Source organism: Mustela nigripes, chromosome 2 (genome assembly GCF_022355385.1).
Source record: "Mustela nigripes isolate SB6536 chromosome 2, MUSNIG.SB6536, whole genome shotgun sequence".
NCBI classification, from domain to species: domain Eukaryota; kingdom Metazoa; phylum Chordata; class Mammalia; order Carnivora; family Mustelidae; genus Mustela; species Mustela nigripes.
In genome coordinates this window covers 54,456,604-54,471,998 of record NC_081558.1, presented here as the reverse complement: position 1 = coordinate 54,471,998, position 15,395 = coordinate 54,456,604, and the positions used below count along the sequence as shown (strand labels likewise).

General features: G+C 41.1%; 1 protein-coding gene across 3 annotated transcripts in view; it reads left to right on the top strand.

The window, feature by feature from the left end:
- Positions 1-15,395, top strand: part of TMCC1 (transmembrane and coiled-coil domain family 1) — a 187,294-nt gene that overhangs the window by 164,962 nt on the left and 6,937 nt on the right. The gene's annotated exons all lie outside the window — the stretch shown is intronic.

Here is a 15,395-nt window from a genome sequence, read left to right as displayed (position 1 = left end):
TATTCTTTTTTTTTTTTTTTAAGATTTTATTTATTTATTTGACAGAGAGAGATCACAAGTAGGCAGAGGCAGGCAGAGAGAGAGAGAGAGGAGGAAGCAGGCTCCCTGCTGAGCAGAGAGCCTGATACAGGACTCGATCCCAGGACCCTGAGATCATGACCCGAGCCGAAGGCAGCGGCTTAACGCACTGAGCCACCCAGGCGCCCCTGAAGCTTATTCTTAGGTTTTCTTTTGCATTTTAAGCATTTTTAGAGAATGTCTCTACCTTTTTTTTTTTTTAAAGAATTAATTTATTTGACAGAAAGTGAGAGAAGGAGAGAGAGCATGAGCAGGGGGAGCAGCAGAGGGAGAGGGGGAAGCAGGTTCCCTGCTGCTCAGCAGGGAGCCCGATGCAGGACTCAATCCCAGGACCCCAAGATCATGACCTGAGCCGAAGGCAGAGGCTTAACCCACTGAGTCACCCCGGTGCCCTACCTTCTTTTAATAGAGTAACACACTGAATCTTAACTTGATTGGAAATAGTACAGTGGTGTTCGAGCTCAGTGATGCTCTCAGGTAAGTGAGAGTGGTATGATTATGTGCCTATGCAGTAAACAGTCCAAGACAGCTTGCTCTTTAAAGTTCTTTTGTCTGGCTTTTTTATAAAATTTGTTCTTTTTCCTTTCCCTATCTCCACACTGTTACTGAGCTGCCTGCAACAGCCTCTCTTTACTAATTTCTATTTGAGCACTGTTGTAGGTTTGGCTTTTTGTCTAAGAAGAAAGTAGGCTAGCTAGGGATTGACTTAAGGGATTCTTCTGTGACCAAGAACCAGTTGAAGCATACATGGCCGCTCTAGATCCATTTCACTTTATTTTCTGTGCTTTAGTTTATTTTACTGATATGTGAGTTGACAGGAGGCAGGCTGTGTACAGTGTTGCTGCTTGTTATTTAAATGAGGGGGAGGAAAACACTACAGCTTAGCGTTTACTTAACTCCTGCGGTGTGCATAATGCTAGATACCTTACATATGTTTGCTAATCCTCATGGTAGCCCTTTAGGTGGACTGTATTTTCCTCATTCTACAGGTGAGGAAATGGAGGCCCAGTGAGGTTTTACATTTTGCCAAACAGTTACTTAGTAAATGGTAAAGCCAGGAATAATGTGAATCCAAAGCCAGTGGTTTTTTGTTTTGTTTTGTTTTTATTTCAGGACAGGGTTTTTCCCCCAGGCTCAACCCAGAAACCTGTTATGATCTAAAGACTATAGTCTAGCTGAAGTCTGTTTGATTGAAAGACTAGCCTATAGTCTAGCTTTAGGAACCATTAACTACATCGGGTATTGGGCCTTTTCCAGGTCAAAGTGTGTTTCACTAAAAGCTGAGCCACTGTTCCTAACATACTTTATAAAATTCTGTAAATGCAAAAAAAAAAAAAAAAAATCTACAACTGCACAAACTCTGGAAGGTTTTCTACAGCTATGTCGGTAATAGGGGAAACCTACTAAGGAAACTTTCACTACCACCCTTATTTCCCAGTTTGCAGAGTCCCTTTTCAGTATTGTCACTCACTTAATGTCCTTCTATTGCTCTCTACCTGTGAGTAAGTCCAAGTTAAGATTTTTACCCAAGACCGTCTACTTACTCTAAAGAAACATTCAGAAGCCTGTGGAGCACAATCTCTCTCGTCACCCCCATAAACTGTACCATGGCTGAGTAAGTCTTCAGCACCCACAGGCATTCAGCCCAGGAAGCCGATGTAACAGCTTGGATGTGAGCTCCACCTCAACCTTTGATCAGGAACTAGGTATTTAGTCTTTGAGTTGTTTGTTGGGTTCTCAGATATGAGTGAGAGCATGTATTTTGGGAAAGAAGGATGCAAGGTTTAGACAGTTTTTCTAGTGATGGGATTGTGCTGACTTGTGTAGGTAGTTTGTACATTCCATTAAAGGACTATCGCAGGTTTATTAGTAGAACCTATGTTCATGTAGTACTTCAGGGATAGAAGGGACGTTCAATGCCTACTTTAATCTCATTTTACACGTACACCGAGGCCCAGAAAGATAAAGTGACTTTTGCCAAGTCACACAGTAAAATTGTTAACATATATTTAATCTGCTAAAAACTGGAACACTGGTTCTGTTCCCATAGGGTGTATAATATATTACTGAGCTACCAGAGGAAAAAGTTGAGTTGTGGCAAAATATATTGAAAATAGGAGAGAAATAGGAAAACATTCATTGACAGTTTTACAGGTTCCTGTTGTAGTTTTTGCCTTCAGGAATCTGGCTGGGAATCCTATTCAGCTGCTACCCGTGTGTGGCAGTGTCAGGTAGGCAGGCTAAAAACCCTCCGCCTGATGAGGAGCAGTGTGCCATTTTAAAAGCTTCTATTTTAAGGGGATTGCTGTCCTTTGGAAATCAGCTTCTGATACTGTTTGTATTAAGCCCAGGGATATTTTAAATTGCCCTGAGTCATAAGAGCAAAAATACGGAATAAGGCAGTCACCAGAGTAGTTGTCACATGCAGCACAACTTTAGGTAGCTAGGCTAACCCAGTTAGGCGCAAGCCATTGGAGTTTTAACTAAACAAATGATCAGTTAAATACTGTTTTATTTTACCATCACTAGACATTAGAAAAATATGATCAGGGCGCCTGGGTGGCTCAGTCAGTTAAGCAACTGTCTTGGGCTCAGGTCATGATCCTGGAGTCCTGGGATCGAGTCCTGCTTCAGACTCCCAGCTCTGTGGGGAGTCTGCTTCTCCCTCTGAATTTCTCCCCTCTCATGCGTGCGCGCGCGCTCTTTCTCTCTCTCTCTCTAATAAATAAATAAATAAAATCTTAAAAAAGAAAAATATCACCAGAGACGCTGTTTGGGCCCCTTTATTCCAGGTGTTAGACCTGTGTCAATTATAAATTGATCTGAGAGTCTTCAGAGTATATGTAGACTAGGTTTGGACAATGAGTTTGAAATAGAAACTTGAAAATATTGGATCAAATTAGCTCCTATAGAGAAATAAAGCCCAATTGAGATACATTCTTAGGAAAAGCAAGACCTTCCATAAAAGAGATTTACAGATGTGCTCTTCCCAACATAGCCACTGAAGAGTTAAAGGAGGAAGAATGGAAGGGAAGGTGAGGAGAGGAAGAGAAAACTTACTCACTTCAGTAAGTGATTGAGGTTAGACAAACCTGCATTCACTTGCCAGCTCTTTTGTATGACTGTGTGTAATTCCCCTGAGCCTCAGTTTCCTCTATAAAAACAAGATAATAAGGGGCACCTGGGTGGCTCAGTTGGTTAAAGCCTCTGCCTTTGGCTCAGGTCATGATCCCAGGGTCCTGGGATCGAGCCCCGTGTTGGGCTCTCTGCTCAGCAGGGAGCCTGCTACCCACCCCACCCCCACCCCCACCCCCCGTGTTGGGCTCTCTGCTCAGCAGGGAGCCTGCATCCTCTTCTCTCTCTCTCTCTCTGCCTCTCTGCCTACTTGTGGTCTCTGTCTGTCAAATAAATAAATTAAATCTTTAAATAAATAAATAAAACAAGATAACGATAAACACTATACAGGGTTGTTGAGATTATTAAAGGAGATAATAATATACGTGAAGCACCTAGTATGGTGTGTAGTGTGACAGGATATTAGAAATCTGTCATTACCCAAACCATAAGAGACTCAATCTCGCAAAACAAGCTGAGGGTTGCCGTTGGGAGGGGTTATGAACATTGGGTTATGGACTTTGGGGAGGGTATGTGGTATGAAGGTATGTGCTATAGTGAGTGCTGTGAAGTGTGTAAGCCCATTCACAGACCTGTATCCCTCGGGCAAATAATACACTATATGTTAATTAAAAAAAAAAAAGAAAGAAAGAAATCTGTCATTACCAAGTTTTCAGATTGCCTAGAAACCTTCTCTCCCCCGGCTTTTATTTATTCCCTCTATGCTATAGGCATCTGCTGTTTCTTGTCTTTAAGGTAATGTACTGCCTACCCTGAACATTTCAGGGATTGATGCTGTGCTTTTTCCTTTCCAACTACAGGCTAGTTCAGTGTTTCCTAGCCTCTTTTCAGGCTTCAACACAAATGACGTAACAAAAGGTAAAGAAGGAACATCCACTTTCCCCAATTCAGCCAGGAATATATTCAAGTTCCCACCACATGTCATACCTCTACCCCAGCTGTGTCTGTTCTAGTCAAACCCTGACAGAAGTTGCCTCAGGTTCCTGTTGGTGTTAGCCCTGGGATCTGGTTCTTTCTGTTTCTCTCAGTACCTACTCTACAAGATTCTTCAGCCATCCTGTCCTACTGACCTATTGCCCAATTAGGGAAGCACACTTCCCTATCCCGGCTCTCAGAGATGGCTCCGAACTTTGAAGCCACACCCAAAGAGTGATGCACTTGATGAAACATTCCCAGCCTGACACTCATCCAGTTTCTCATTCATCAGGAATTTGACACAAAAGAGCCCTGGCTTATCTTTAATCTAAGCTGACTACTGTGTTGACCTCCAGTGGCTGAAACATTTTATTAATGTTTCAATTATTTATTAATTTTATTCAATTACTTATTCAATTATTTATTAATTGTTTACCTACAACAAAATCTAGATTCTTTTTTATATCTTGTAAATAAAGCACATTTTGCTTGGTGATGGGGGATGGATTTCACATGCCAAATATGACATAACCTATACTGAAAAAAGATCTCACAGTCTTAAGGCTTTCTGTTCACTAATAGTTAAACTCAAACCTTATTCAAATGTCTAAGTTTTCTTTGAGTTATAATGATTTGGGAAGGACTTTTGAGTAAAAAGTCTCAAAATGAGTATTAATCTTATATTCTTCTGTGATCCAGCTGGAGTCTCATGGAAAGCATGTGCCAAAATCATATACTTGTAGGACCAAAAATTGCCCCCCCCAACTGCATGTCCAGAGAGCTCTAATTGGCATCATATCAATAGATTAAAAAATCCCTTAGAGTTCTTGATTTTAAAAAATCACATGTGAGGGACGCCTGGGTGGCTCAGTTGGTTAAGCAGCTGCCTTTGGCTCGGGTCATGATCCCAGCATCCTGGGATCGAGTCCCGCATCGGGCTCCTTGCTCGGCAGGGAGCCTGCTTCTCCCTCTGCCTCTGCCTGCCATTCTGTCTGCCTGTGCTTGCTCTCTCCCCCCGTCTCTCTCTGATAAATAAATAAAATCTTTAAAAAAAAACTTTAAAAAAATCACATGTGGGGGCACCTGGGTGGCTCAGTGGGTTAAAGCCTCTGCCTTTGGCTCAGGTCATGATCCCAGGGTCCTGGGATCGAGTCCGTGTTGGGCTCTCTGCTCAGCAGGGAGCCTGCTTTCCCCCCTCTCTCTGCATGCCTCTCTGCTTACTTGTGATCTCTGTCTGTCAAATAAATAAATAAAATCTTAAAAAAATATATTTTTAAATCACATGTGAAAGACTGTACACAGTATACCTTTCCTTCCCTACCCCACTCTTTGATTTGATACTAATATTTAATGAGAGGACAGACATGTTCTTTCTTTGAATTCCCTGGGTATTTTACTTCCCTATTTTAGGATTTAGGTAGGAAGTAAACACTAGCAAGTAAAGTAAAAGAGATTATAATAATAATAATGGGAGCAGTGGGAAGTCAGTGGGAACTGGAGTAATGGGTATTTTCTTCCTTTTGTTGTTTACATTTTGCATTTGATTAGGGGTATAGAAATAGTACATTTTTTAAAAGACAATAATAAAAGAAATCTAGAAACAGGAAGCATGAACCAAGTGTTTAGGATTCTCAGTACACCTCATTGACCTAGTAAGGGGAAGTTACTGCATCTTTCTCAGCCTCCCATTTCTTAATTAGAAATTGAAGTACCTCCCAGGGACAAGGATTAATGTAGAAATGTCTTCATGAATCAGAGGCAGATGCCACACATAAAAAGGCATGGGTGTGGGGGTGGATGGTTATGGCTTTTGTTATTATTGGTGTTAGTGTTTTGGTACTTTGATGTTTACAGTGATTAACTAAATGTAGATTGAACCCTAAATTCTTCCCCCACATGCACTCCCCCACCCAAAATGACATTACATCATCTTTACTGGGCTCTTTGTGTTAGACTGATTTCAGACCATAATTTCCTATGTAGATTACGTAAGCCACATGTAAATGACTGATGGCACTGATAAATGTTTGGTTGGAAGTTGCTAAGCTTGATCAGGTTTGTGCTTTCGAATTATGGGTTGTGAGGTTGTGAAAAGAGCTAAGAAGCAAAATTCCATGACCTGGGTGAACAAATCAGCAAAAGTGTTTCAGTAATGACAGTAAAGATCTTTAAGGTGCTGAGGCAAACCAGAAGACCTACATTCCAAGCACCAAGGGCATCTTGCCAGCCTCTTTGTTCATCATATTTTACAAAAGCCTCAAAGTTTAAGACTTTCTTGGTTTTCTCCCTGATGTTTCCTGCAGATTGGAGGCGCTTACTGTGGTAACCCAAACATAGCTGTGTAAGTGTAGGGGCGCCTGACTGGCTCAGCTGGTAGATCAGGCAACTCTTGATCTCAGGGTCGTGAGTTTGAGCCCCAAGTTGGGTGTAGAGCCTACTTTAAAAAAAAAAAAATGTGTAAGTGTAATAGGGTTTCAGCTACACAATAACAGCTGTGACTTTTCTGTTCTTTCAGAAAGTCATCATTCTCCAGGTAATTCTTGTGACTTGAAGAGGAAAGCAGATGCTAGTAGTTATTAGTTGGTGAATTAATGGGGCTGTTTCAATTGGACCCATTGTGGGTCTTGCTTCACCCTTGAGTTCTGCAGCTTTATGTCACCTTGGCAAGTCTCCTAACCTGTTGGTCTGTTTTCATCTGTAGGGAAATGGAGTGCATTCTACTTACCCAAATGCTATTTCACTATTTTAAGTACTATCTCTGGGAACAGTAGTGTATTTTCTCATTTGAGAAGATTCTCAGCTTGAGGAAGTCTTGCTGTTAATTTCTCATGTAACCATGAGTAAATTATTCAATCTCTGAAGGACTTCATTTTCCACAGGAACATAGTGAGGATTAGCAGTTTCTATTCAGCTCTCTCCAGAGATTTGCAAAGATCAGATGAAATTTATTTGAGATACTTTCCCTCTCGCACATACAAAACACATACCATGAAAGGAAGGTAGGTAGGACAGTTTCATCAATTTGAAGGAAAGTTTGGAACAGGCCAGTGAATGGACTTAGTTATTTGGCAAACTTGAGTCAGGGAAATAGCAGGAACCCGTTTGTATGTGCTGGCCCTCCTGATGAGCAAGTAAGAAAAGAGGCTTGTGCCTCTCTTGTCCTTTTTGAGAAGGACAGAATATGTACCCAGAAAACCCATTTGTGAGGGCGCCTGGGTGGCTCAGTGGGTTAAGCCGCTGCCTTCGGCTCAGGTCATGATCTCAGGGTCCTGGGATCGAGTCCCGCATCAGGCTCTCTGCTCAGCAGGGAGCCTGCTTCCGTGTCTCTCTCTATCTGCCTGCCTCTCCGACTACTTGTGATTTCTCTCTGTCAAATAAATAAATAAAATCTTTAAAAAAAAACAAAAACAAAAACAAAAAAAAACCCATTTGTGAGATGTCAGGAAAAAGTATACTGGAACAGTGATGATTTTAGAAAATGTAAAATTGAGGGTATAGTGATAGATAAAGAAGTGGAGGACTAGAGGGGGAAAAAGTCAGAAGGGGGAAGCCTTGAATGTTGGAGCCACACAGCACTTGAGGTCAACAAGCAGTCCTTTTGAACTTTCTCACTAGGGATTGTTGGAGGGACCTGGGAAGATCGTAAAAGACAAAAATGAAACCAAATATATACCCATGATGATTCTTCCCCACTGAGCTCCATTTCTGTGCAGGGCATTTGACGTCTAACTTCTGTTCAACTTCACAGTTGCCCTTTGGAGTAGGTAGATTGCCTTTTCACAGGATCACCCACACTGGTAGGTTGCACAGCCAGGGTTTGAAACCAAAACCCAGACTGAGCAGATTATCAGCTGGTAAAAATTGGATAAAAACAGAGGTGTCTGAGTGGCTAAGTGGGTTAAGCTATCTGTCTGCCTTTGGCTCAGGTCATGATCTCGGTCCTGGGATCCAGCCCTGCAGCCAGCCATTGTCTTGGGCTCCCTGCTCAGCAAGGAGTCTGCTTCTCCCTCTTCCCTCCACTCCCCATTCCTATGTGTGTGTGCTCTCAAATTAAAAAAAAAAAAAAATCTTTTAAAGAAAAAAATAAAATTTTTTTAAAGATTTTATTTATTTATTTGATAGAGAGAGAAATCACAAGTAGACAGAGCAGCAAGCAGAGGGAGAGGAGGAAGCGGGCTCCCCGCCAAGCAGAGAGGCCAATGCAGGGCTTGATCCCAGGACCCTGAGATCATGACCCAAGCCGAAGGCAGAGGCTTAACCCACTGAGCCACCCAGGTGCCCAAGAAAAAAAATTTTAAAGAAAAACCAAATCCAGTGTGAAACTAGTTTCCAGAACCTTTGTCATGTTAGTGACCATTTTATGATAAACATTGGCTTATAATAAGGTTCAAGAATGTTGGGAACAAGTGCTGAGGACTTTTGTAAGTACTCTGTGATTCATATACAGTGTTACATACTTACATATAGTATTGCATAACTACAGAATTTCCTTCTTTACAAACAGATAAAAATCTGAGGGACAGCCTGAAGTGTTATTAATAAATCCTCTTAGGTATTCACAAGTGAAAGTATCCAAAACCTATTTTATCACAACCCAAAGCCATGAAATAGCCCAGAAAGGAACCTGAAAGAGATACATGTAGGAGGGAACTCCATAAAATACTGTCAAACAAAAGTTGCAGATGGCACAGGGAAATCCAGATGATGAAAGAAACTCAATGTGAAATGGACCAAACAAGCGAGAGATTATACTGCCAGAAGACAAAGCAATAATACCTTCAGAGTGCCAGGGAAGAATAACTGTGACCTCAGAATGCTGGGTCCACCTAATTTATTATTCAAGAAAGAGAGTGAAATTGAGAACTTTCAGACATATGTAAACAAAAATTACCACTCATGGACACCTTTGCTGAAGGAAATACTAAAGGATATACTTCAAGAAGGGGGGGAAAAACTTGAACAATGGGTGAAAGAAGTCAGTAATGCACTTTCTAATTAAATAGGGACTTAAAATTATATTTACTAAAAAAAAATCTGAATGTCTTACACCAATTTGGATCTAAAATTTAGAAAAGAACGTGGGGTTCAAGGATAGCATTTCAACAGCATATTAAGAGTGTTGGGGCACCTGGCTAGCTCAGTAGAGCATGTGGCTGCTCACCTCAGAGTTAAGTTCGAGCCCCATGTTGGGTATAGCATTTACTCAAAATTAAAATCTTTAAAAAAAAAAAAAAAAAAGGAGTGTTAAAACTTTGGGGGAAGAAACATATTTTGTACCTTAATCTGCCTGGCACTTGGCATCTTTCTGCTCACTTTATTCTTGTCCCTTTCAGTCAGTAGCTGCTCACAGAAACATTAGAAAAATAAAACACAAATGTGAATGCAGTTTTTCTTTTCAACTAGATGTGTAGCTATGGGACTCCTAAACACAGATAAAATGACAGAATAGGCTAACTTAAACCTTGGTCCCCCAACATGGACTTGCTACTGCTGATAGTTTGGTGAAGAGGTGGGGCAGAAAGGTCTTTTCACCCAGTCTTTTATAATGCACATCAAAGTATATGTCACTCTTGCCTAGCCTAGGGGCTGGAATATTCTCTGGTAGCAACCTGTGAGCTCTGACCTGGCCTTGCCCTCTCTCTGGGCCTCTGTGTCTTCACCCAGGATGAAGACAATAGAAGACAGGCTTATCTTTACAAATATGTGCACAGAGAGAATGCTGAAAGAAACCACCATCAGCAGACTGAGTTCAAAATGACACTAACAGATGCAAGCGCAGTTAAGACTTTACCAGGGATTTGTCCTATAGAATTATATGGGGAAACTACTTCCTGTTGCTGAATGCAGGTAGCAGAGGTAATGCAGGCAAGGGAGTAGCTTGTTTTTGTGGCTCCAAAGACTGTGGGGTGAGACTTACAAATAGCTAGGTTTTAGCTCAGTTTTAAAAAGAACTTCTCTAATAGTGAAAAACACTGCCTTAAGAAAAATGAAACCCTGCCGCTGGAGGTATTCAATGCTTGTCAGGGGTGTCATAGAAATAATTCCTCAGTTGAAAGAGATGTAACTAGATTTCTAAGATCTTTTCTAGCCTCCAGAGTTTAAGATTCCTTCTTTTAAGGGAGCCTATGTTATCTTTCAAACAATACTTCAAATGTTTGTGGTATACTTCTCTTCGCAACATACTGATTTTAACAGCTCTAGATGTATAGGGAGGTGTATGATAGTGATAATCTTTGAGACCTGTAAAATCGAGTGTGAGATATTTGGATTTATTGTATAGTTAGCACAGTGATGTGGACTGCAATGAGCCTAAAATGAGATTAAGGCCATGAATTAGTCACCACAGGAAATACTTGGCTGGCTAAAAAGTTTTTCAAATTGCCCTTGAATTCCTTTCAGGGAGCATGTTTTCAAGTGATGCCTTCTTTAATGAGTAGAAACATTTTCAAAAAGGCCTTTATGTGGGATTCCTGGATGGCTCAGTCTGTTGGGTGTCTGTCTTCTGCTTGGGTCATGATCCCAGGGTTCTGGAATCAAGTCCTGGGTCCAGTTCCTTGCTCAGCAGGGAATCTGCTTCTCCCTCTGCCTGCCACTCCCCCTGCTTTTTTTTTTCTCTCTCTCTTTCTGACAAATAAATAAGTAAAACAGAAAGAAAAAGAGAGGAAGGAAGGAAGGAAAGGGCCATTATGTTTGGGTACATTGTGAAGATGGAAAGGAGAACAAACTGACATTTTTAAACAATGCTTTTGTGTTGACATGAATATAAAAGATTAAGATGATTACCCTCATTTTATAGATGAAGGAACTTGCTTGGAAAAGCAAGCTAACTTAACTAACAGTTTAAGAGAGGCAGACCTAGGACTCAAACCCAAGTTTTCCTGGCTATAATCATTTTTCCCTAGTGTTTATTATAAACCTCAAATATGCTGCAAAGTTAAAAACAGTTATACAGTGAGCACTCATACCACCCACTTCTTAGATTCTACATTCTGCTGTGTTTTCTCACATAATTTCCCATCTATCCATCCTTCCTCTCATTTTTTAAAAAGATTTATTTATTTATTAGAGAGAGTGGGGGAAGGGGCAGAGGGAGAGGGAGAGAATCTCAAGCAGACTCCGCATTGTGCACAGAGGCCAACATGGGCTCCGTCTCACGACCCTGAGACCATGACCTGAGCGAAAATCAAGTCGGACACCTAACTGAGTGAGCCACACAGGTGCCACCTTCCTCTCATTTTTTTAAATGCATTTCACAGTAAATTGCAGACATCCATAATCTTTTTTAACAGCTTCATTGAGATATGATTTATATACCATAGAATTCACCCATTGAAAGTATACAGATCAGGGGTGCCTGGGTGGCTCAATTAGTTAGGTGTCTGCCTTTGGCTCAGGTCATGATCCCAGGGTTCTGGGATCCAGCCCCATGTGGGACTCCCTGCTAAGTGAGGAGTCTGTTTCTACCTCTGCCCCTCCCCCTGCTCATTCTCTGTCTGTCTCTGTCTCAAATAAAATCTTAAAAAACAACGAGAAAGTATACATATCAGTGATTTTTAGTGTATTTACAGATATATACAGCTATCACCATAATCAGTTTTAGGGCATCTTTATTGCCCTCCAATCTTCCCATTACACCCAGATCTTGGCAATCATTAATCCTTATCTCTATAGATTTATCTATTTGGGACATTTCATATACATGGCATCATGCAGTTTGTGGTCCTTTCTGACCAGTGTCTTTCACTTAGAATAATGTATTCAAGATGTATACATGTATCTTGTAGCGTGTGTCATTATTTCATTTCTTTTCGTTTCCAAATAATATTCCATTGTACGGTTGCTCCACATTTTATTTATCCATTCATCAATTGATGGACATTTAGTTGTTTCCACTTTTTGGCCATCAAGAATAATGTTGTTGTGAATGTTTGTGTACACTCTTTTGTGTGGAAATACATTTTAATTTCTCTTCAGTGTATACCTGGAATGGAATTTCTGGGTGATACAGTGATTCTATATTTAACTTTTGGAGGAACTGCCAAACTGTTTTCCAAAGCTTGAGACACCATTTATATTCCTACCAGCTGTATGAGAGTTCAAATTTATTCACATCCTCCCGAACACTTCTTATTATCCTCTTTTTGATTCTAGGTATATAGAGTTACTACATTCCTCCTCCTGTTGACTCCACCTTGACATCAGGCTCCAAACAATCATGTCTCTGTAGTTTGGTCCAGCTCCCTGTGTGGCTATGTAATTTGGATCAACTATAGACATGACTCAGATTTCTTACTTACAAAAGGGAATTTAGCTCATCTGGGCTTCTTCAGTAGTTTCAAAGTGGCATCACAGTGCAGAGGTTAAAAACTTGGGTTTAAAGTCAGGATACATGGATTTGAATCTTTGCTCTACTTTATTTCTGTGTGCCCTTAGACAAGTCACTTTACCTCTCTGAGCTTCAGTTTCCTTATCTGTAAAGTGAAGATAATACCTACTACCCTCTTGGAGTTTTAAAAATGAATTTCGATTGGGGCGCCTGAGTGGTGCAGTCAGCTGTCCTTGGTTTTGGCTCAGGTCATGATCTCAGGGTCCTGGGATCAAGCCTGCTTCAGGCTCCATACTCAGCACAGACCCTGCTTGAGTTTCTCTCTGCCTCTCCCCCCACCAAATAAATAAATAAACTTTTAAAAAATTAATTTGGATATATAGTGTACACTAAATAAATGGCAGCAGCTGCTGTTACTTTTCTGTTTTAATGGTATGCATGAGCCATGTTTATATCATATATTCTCCAACATTCCTGAAAGACTATACAAATTATGGAACACATGTGAAAATGTCACAGGTGGGTCTGTTCTCATCAGCAGACTGATTGTCACCACTGCCATGCTCCCTTTCCTGCCACCCAGCATCAATCCTTAGCTTAGGAGGGTTATTTGCTTCTAGGCCCCACTTTTCCCTTAAATCTCAAGGGATTGAGAGTTTGGAACACTCCTTTTATAAAGCCTCTGTCCCATCTCTGGTAAGGAGAAAGAATGATGAAGTCATCAAACCCTAAAAACAGCACAGAATAGTGAGCTTATTTAAATAAAATAGGACGAACCTGAAAAGGCAGTAGTATGTCCACATATTCTTATGGCAGTTGGTAGACTTAAAATTTGATAGAAAATCAGTTCTAGAGGTGGTGCCTGTTTCTGAGCACATGCCCTAGGCAGCAGATGAAGTAAAAAGACAGTCACAGAGAATACGGCCTGAGTTACAGGTAACGGGTGGAAACACTTTTTGATCTGTTCCGTCACTTCAGTAACAGAATTTCAGTGCTAGAGAAAATAATACAGATGCCTATTAAGAATAAAGGAGAACTCAGTAGGATTCAGTAATACAGTGAAAAGAGTTAGATTGGGGTGCCTGGGTGGCTCAGTGGGTTAAAGCCTCTGCCTTCGGCTCAGGTCATGATCCCAGGGTCCTGGGATCGAGCCCCGCCGAGCCCCGCATCGGGCTCTCTGCTCAGCAGGGAGCCTGCTTCCTCCTTCTCTCTCTCTGCCTGCCTCTCTGCCTACTTGTAATCTCTGTCTGTCAAATAAATAAATAAAATCTTTAAAAAAAAAAAAAAGAGTTAGATTGTGCCTTTTAAATAAAAATACTTGTTTCTTAGAGAAGGAATGGAGTGTAGGATATAATCATTATATAATTATTGGGAGGGAGAATATCAGTGATGCTGCAGTATGAGAATTACCTTAAACAGAAAACTTCTGTTGTATTCCTTAAAAGTTGGTATGCTGTATGTGAGATTAAAAACAAGGAAAGGGAGGGTAGTTTTAAATGTCGTCTTTATTTATTTATTTTTTTAATACAGAGTCTCTTGAGCATTGGGTGTGTGTTTGCCCCAGTAGTGTTCAGTAGTAGTGTATTCTCCTGTCGACCTGAGCCCTCTATCTGACTGAGAGATTTACATTTTATTCACCACAAACCAGAGATGTGTTTATTATTCCCTTTCTAGTCTGTTTTAATGTATAGTGTTCAACTATCCTCCTACCTACGTATCTCTTTGTCTGGTTCCTGGAATTCCCACACACAGCCTACCCCAGTCTGTCCTCTTCTCCTCTTCATAACCCATATTCCTAAAATGCTATGTTCCTCATGTCATCCCTCCCCCATCAGCAATCTGCTTTGGGCCCATTTACTATCTGTTCCAGAAACCCAACTCCCATACTTACCTCTTAAGGCCAGATTTCCATTTTTATCTCCTATCCTTTACCCATGTTCTTTTTCTACCTAAAATCTCTGATCTTGTCCTTAAAATTTGTTTCAGCCCTACTGGTCCTTAGGTACCCAGCCCGGGTTCTACCTTTAAGTAGATAACCTTCTCATAGGTAGCCCTAAGTGTTAGAGATACAAGATGAATTAAATGGCCTGCTCCCAAGGAACTTTATCTCCCACCATTCTTCCTGGTTTTTTCTCAGTTATAGCCACATTGGCCTATTTTGTGTCCCTCAGACCTGCCACGCTAGTTCTCATCTTGAGAACTTGATACTTGGTATTCCTTCTGCTTTAAGATACTCCTCCCCCCACATCTTCATAAGTCCATTTGTATCATCATTCAAGTTTCATCTGTCATCGTTGGAGAACACTGAACAGGGAAGAGTTCTTCTGACTATTCCAGCTTAACCAACCACCGGGCACTCTGTCATATATATACCCCTATTGATCTTCATTTTACTTATCCATACCTGCAGTTGTCTTGGTTTTTCTGCCCCCTGCCCTCAACACACATACATCTTAGCATGTAAACTGCTGAGGGCAGGCATTCTGTGTTGCTTACCACACTGTATTCCCAGTACTTTGAACATACCTGGTACACAGCAGACTCTCAGTAAATATTTGTTGACTGAGATGTCCTACTAGACACTGTGCTTGGCCATGGGGATGAAGGTCTCTGAACCATGAACATCCAGGTGAGTGACCTGTCCAGTATCAGGATAAGCTACTGGTGATGCTAGAAGGTCAGTTTTCATTTATGTGCTGTTTATCTTGTGACGAAACCTGCTTAATTGTATTCTAGTTTTTGCCTCTCCCCTTTGCTGTTCAGAATGGAGTAAGAACTCCCTCATTTATTATAAGTATGCTCCAAGCTAACCAGGGCTGCTGGCATTGCTGCAAATACTGTGTGTTGAGAAGATCGTGGAAGAACCATGTTGCTGCTATGATATGGCCTTGTGACAAGCTGTCCATTCCAGGGACTAAGAGCTGTCCCCACTAGCATGCCC